This window comes from Zingiber officinale, chromosome 6B (genome assembly GCF_018446385.1).
Source record: "Zingiber officinale cultivar Zhangliang chromosome 6B, Zo_v1.1, whole genome shotgun sequence".
In the NCBI taxonomy this organism is placed as follows: domain Eukaryota; kingdom Viridiplantae; phylum Streptophyta; class Magnoliopsida; order Zingiberales; family Zingiberaceae; genus Zingiber; species Zingiber officinale.
In genome coordinates, this window is record NC_055996.1 from 44,270,345 (window position 1) to 44,276,275 (window position 5,931).

The 5,931-nt window shown below is 41.0% G+C and overlaps 1 non-coding gene across 1 annotated transcript; it reads right to left on the minus strand.

Moving 5' to 3' along the window:
• Positions 1–3,172: 3,172 nt before the first annotated feature.
• LOC121993401 lies at positions 3,173–3,278 on the minus strand. Its single transcript, XR_006115252.1, has one exon. It is a non-coding gene; the product is annotated as a small nucleolar RNA R71 (small nucleolar RNA).
• Positions 3,279–5,931: the final 2,653 nt, after the last annotated feature.

The window sequence follows — 5,931 nt, forward strand, 5'->3', positions numbered from 1 at the left end:
GCATGTAGGGGCCGACCATTAAAAGAATAAAAGAAATTTTTTTAATTAAATTTTCCTTTTATTGGCAAGGAAAATAAGGAAGTTATGTCTAAAACTTTCCTTATTTTCCAAGACCAAGGAATATAAAAGAGAGGGTAGAGGTGCCTCACCTAACAGCACATCTATTATTCCTTTTCTCTATTCCTTGGTGGTGGTCGACCCTCATCCTTCCTCTCTTCCTCTTATCTTCTTCTTTGGTGGCAGCCGACATCTAGTCTTGGAGAGATTTTGGTGGCCGGATTTTGTTTGAAAAAGAAGGAGAGAAAGGAGGCTTTGTTTCTTAGCATCCCTCAGAGCTTGGTTGGTGGCCAAAGTTCTTCATCTCAAGGAGGTTGTTGGTGGCCGAAACTTACAAGGAGAAGAAAGAGGCTTGGGTGGATTCTCGTCTCAGTAGATCGTCGTCCACACGACGTCCGAGATAAGAAGAGAAATACAACAGAAGATCGTGAGGTCTATAAGTTACAAAAGGTATAACTAGTTATTAGTTTCCGCATCATAACTAGTTTATTCTTTTGTTTAGATCTTGAAATACCAAACACAAGAGGCTAACGATTCTAGGTTTCGGATTTATGATTCGACTTTGTGTTTCTTTTGTTTTTCGATCTTGTGATTTGATTATTCTTAATGGTTAAACCTAGGGTTATTGTAATGAGATTAAATATTGAATTTCGTTAAAAGACTTTGTCTAGGAAGTGATAGATGATCCCATACCCAAGAAGACCTAGTGCCTCGCCATATTTAATGTGGAAGCCTGATGTGCGTAGATTATATACTCTTTTATGCATGTTTTTACGCACATTTACATACTTTGAGCATGCTTGATCTATGCATTTTTATACTTCCAGCTTTCCTTTTAGCATATTTACTCTTTTGGTTCGGAGATCTGCTTTTTGTGCATTTTCTGTACACAGGAGTCGATTTGGTGAAGAATCTACATCTTTGGGCATGCATTGGAAGAAACGAAGGGAGAAAGCACCGGGCCGTGTACCTCACACGGCCATGCACTGGGATGGAGCTCGGGCCGTGTGGAGTTTGGCACCAACAGAAGAGGAAGATGACATGGCCGTGTGAACCTCACACGGCCGTGTCAAGATTTGAAGCCAACCAGAGCAGAAGCCTTACATGGCCGTGTGGATCTACACGGCCGTGTGAGACTTCCAGAGACCAAGCAGGCTGTGGCCGTGTGCACCACACGGCCGTGTATCATTTCCAGAGAGCAGAAGGGTTCTGGCCGTGTGGAGTCACACGGCCGTGCAGGTTTGGCAGAGAGGGAACTGGACATGGCCGTGTGAATCTCACACGGCCGTGTCACGGGGCCGTGTGGCGCCCGAATCCCTCCTCTATTTAAACCCTCCTTCATGATTTGAAAGGGGATCTCTCCCCCTTTGGGAGAAAGCAAGATTTGGTGGTTTCCTCCCATTCTTGGGAGGATTTCTGGGCGATTCTAAGGGAGATCTCGACGATTTCGACTCCGGAGCGAGGATTGGATCCGAAGACAAGGCTTCTTCGTAGATAAGTTTTCTCTTTTCCCCTCTTCTTGTTTTCTTGGATTGGGGATTCAAGGAATGCTTGTAATCTCTATTTCTTCGGATTTTCTTCCTCGATTCATGGAGTAGATCTTGTATTATAGGATTAAGGGAGTATTTGTATGATGGATTGATGTAATCTCTTATGGATTTGCCATTTTCTTGTTTCAATGACATTATCTTGCTTGTATCAATTAGATCTTGAATGATTGATGGTGGTTTGTGCTTAATTCTCATTCTTGATTGATTGTTTGGATTTCTTATGGACTTGGTAAGGATAAACTCTCACTCGATCATCCGAGGGATCCACGTGACAGGTGCAAGCCCGCGTAAGGACGTTTGAGAGATAATCTTGAAGAGGAAATAGGAATATTCAAGAGAGTAGGATGGATTCTATGATTAGCTTCTTGTATCTTTATAGATTAATAAGTTGTGGGCTTCTATGTTGATATCCGAGGAAGGCATAGTAATAGGTGCGCTTCTGTGTAAGGACAACGTAGGTTCATGTCTCATTAATCCTATTTAGATACATTTCTCAGTCCTTAGCCGGTTGTCTATTGCAAGAGGGAACCGGCAACTTTCTACATGTTTGGCAATTGAGGAATAAGAATTGGTGAACCATTTACATTCAAGAAATCTTACAAAGAAACCGAAACTCCTAGAATCTCCCTTTATCATAACCCAAAACACTAAACTCTTGTTTGTTGATCTTTAATATTAGATTTGTTTACCTTTACTTTGCTTTTGAAATGATTGGATAGTTGTTTAGCTAATTCGCATTGAGACATTTCTAGTGCTTATTCTAGTCCCTGTGGATACGATAATCTTTTATATTACTTGCGACATTTCCGTACACTTGCGGAGAGTAACAAGTTTTTGGCGCCGTTGCCGGGGACTGCGCTATAACATTAGGAATTATCAATTGAGTTAGATTAAACATAACATTTGTTTTCCTTTCATATTGCATAGTTGTAACTAATCATTAGATTTCTGTTTTTTTTTACTTTCTTGTATAACTTTCACTTCTTGCTAATTCTTTGTGTACAAATTCAATTCTGCATTTTTGATTCTTTTATTTTTCTTTTTTGTTGAATTGTCAATTGTTATCTTGTTCTTGTGTATGCGAAGATCTAACTTTGCAGGGGAATTCTTTCCTTTTGACCCTGAGATTGACAGAACTTTCCATAAAAGAAGAATTCTGCAAAGGCAAATTGAAGAACAGGAACATTTGAACATGGCAAATAGACCACTCAAGGACTATGCAGCACCATATGCAAGAGGTTTCCGATCTAGTATTTCAAGACCTTCAGTGGAGGCTAATAACTTTGAGATCAAACCCGCAATCATATCTATGGTGCAGCAGAACCAATTTGGTGGAGGACCTCATGAAGACCCCAATCAACATTTAGAGGTCTTTTATGAAATATGTGGGACCATGAAAATGAATGGAGTTCCTTCAGATGCAGTTAGATTACTGTTATTTGGGTTTTCTCTAAGAGATAGGGCAAAGCAATGGCTGAATTCTTTGGCCCCTAATAGCATCACCACTTGGGAGCAGTGCGAGCAACAGTTTCTTGATAAGTTCTACCCACCAAGCAAAACAGCTCATATGAGGAATTTAATTGCAAGCTTCAAGCAAACTGACTCAGAATCTCTTTTTGAAGCATGGGATAGATATAATAGTATGCTCAGACAATGCCCACATCATGGGTTGGAAAGATGGTTAGTGTTGCACACTTTTTATAATGGTATCAATTATCATACCAAAGTGTCTCTTGATTCAGCTGCTGGAGGGGCACTTATGAATAAAAGCTTAGATGAAGCCGAAGAAATCATTGAAAGTGTAGCACAAAATCATCATCAATGGGCAAATGAAAGAAGTGGTGGCTACTCCTCTGTAAACCCAACAATTAAAGCATCAGGGAAGTTTGATGTAGATGCAGTCACTCTTTTGTCTGCAAAATTGGATGCTCTTACAAAGAAATTTGAGAATATGGGGACTAGTGCTAATATGGTCAATGCTATTAGTACATCTTGTGAAGTATGTGGGAGTTCAGAACATTCAAATGACTCATGTCCATTGGGAGCTATCACTGCACAAATCAATCAACTTGAACAATGTGATGCAATCATGAGTTACAATCAAAGGCAGAACAACCCATACTCAAATACTTATAACCCTGGATGGAAGAGTCATCCAAATTTTTCTTACAGAAATAATCAAGACCAAGGACCATCTATGGGGGCAAGACCAAATTTTCAAGCTGGGCAACAAAATTTTCAACATCTATCTTCTCAAGGCTTACCAAAGTCAAATGTTGAAAAGATGCTTGAAGAAATTATCTCAACTCAGAATGAAATGAAGCAAGATTTAGCAAAGCTCATTCAGAGAATGGATAATTCTGAAAAGCATCAAAAGATCCAGGATAGTCAAATTGCCCAACTAGCTTCCTCATCATCCAGAGCACCAGGACAGCTTCCAGGAAAACCTGATGTGAATCCTATGGAGCATTGCAATAGGATTGAGATTAGGAGCGGACGGACCTTGGGAGACTCCCAAGTGACTGCTTCAAAAGGGAAACAAAAAGAAGAAGAGCTCTCTCCTCCTATACCAAATCAGATTCAAGCTAATGAGGAGAGTACCATTGAGGTTGAAGAGACTCTTCCACTGAACCATCAGAGCAAAGCTGTCCCTTTTCCTCAGAGACTTACAATGCTCAAGAAGGATGAAGAATTTGGCAAGTTTCTAGAAAAGGTTAAGGAAATTTGTGTTGAGGTACCTCTTATTGATGCTATTCTACAAATGCCTAGATTTGCCAAATTTCTGAAGGATCTCATGTCAAATAAGAGAAGAAGAGGAGAGGTCGAGACCATTGCGCTTAGTGAGGAATGTAGTGCTATTTTTGAGAAGAACACTTCTCCAAAACTGAAGGACCCAGGGAGCTTTTATATTCCTTGCAACATAGGAAAAGAATTTTTTGAAAAGGCTTTTTGTGATTTGGGGGCGAGTGTTAGCCTCATTCCCTATTCAATTTGTAATAAATTAGGTCTCAAAAACATTAAACTTACTACTATGGCACTTCAACTTGCCGATCATTCCTGCAGGTACCCTTTGGGTATAATAGAGGATGTGCCGGTAGAGGTGGATGGGAACGTTATTCCCACAGATTTTGTTGTGTTGGACATGGAAGAGGACCCTAGGATTCCTATCATATTAGGAAGACCTTTCCTTGCTACAGCTGGAGCTATAATTGATGTCAAAAATCATAAGCTTTCTTTGGTAATTGGTAAGGAAAAGTTGGAATATGATTTATCTAATATCTCTAACCATGTCTCGTCTCTTTTAAATGCTTGTAGCAGGACAAGCATTTATAAACTTGAGGAATGGAATTTCCATCCTCATGGAAGGCCACCAAATGAAGGAGACAATGTGGTGGAAGATGTTGGGAGAAGATCTCCCAACAGAAACGAAAAGTATATCTGTCCTCCAAGGGCGAGGAAAAGGAGCGAATGATTAAGTTTGGTCGAGCTAAAGACCTTAAACAAGCGCTTCTTGGGAGGCAACCCAAGGGTTTTTTTAGTTAGTTTTGATTTGTATTGTAATTTCTTTTAGTTTGATGCATTCTTTTGATTTTGTTTTCAGGTTAGGTGCAAAATAGAGTCAGGCCGTGTGCTATACACGGCCAGGCAAAGGTTGCAGAGAATGGAAGTGTTTGGGCCGTGTCATCCAGACACGGCCGTGTGGGATCTCCCGAGGAGAAAAAGGTATAGGCCGTGTCATAGACACGGCCGTGCAAAGAATTCCGAGAGGAAAGATGGAGAGGCCGTGTCCCAGACACGGCCGTGCGAGGAATCCAGAGAAGGAAGAGGGGGAGGCCGTGTGGATCTACACGGCCCGTGCAAAGAATCCCGAGAGGAAAGATGGGGAGGCCGTGTAGATCTACATGGCCCGTGTAGGAGAACTATTAAGGTTTACCTCCTACCTCACACGGCCAGATCTTGGCCGTGTTCCGCACACCCCCAACTCTCCACAACATATCTTTCTCTCCCATTCTCTTAAAAACTCCTCTCTAATCTCTCAAGATCTCTTAGATCCGATTCTCCTCCTCTCTAAGACTTGGACTTTTTGTTCTCTTAACCTAAGATCTTTTGTTCTTTGAGTTCCACAACTCTAGATAATTCTTCCCCTATCTAAACTCATTAAGATGTCCAATATTTTGAAGAGACTTCGAAAAGGAGGTGTTGGATCCAGTGGAGACAAGGAGAAGGAGCCATCAAGGGACAAAGGAAAACAACCAGTGAAGGGCAAAGGCAAAAGAACTTCACGCAACGAAGGTAATGACAATGAATTCAATATTGTGTTTAG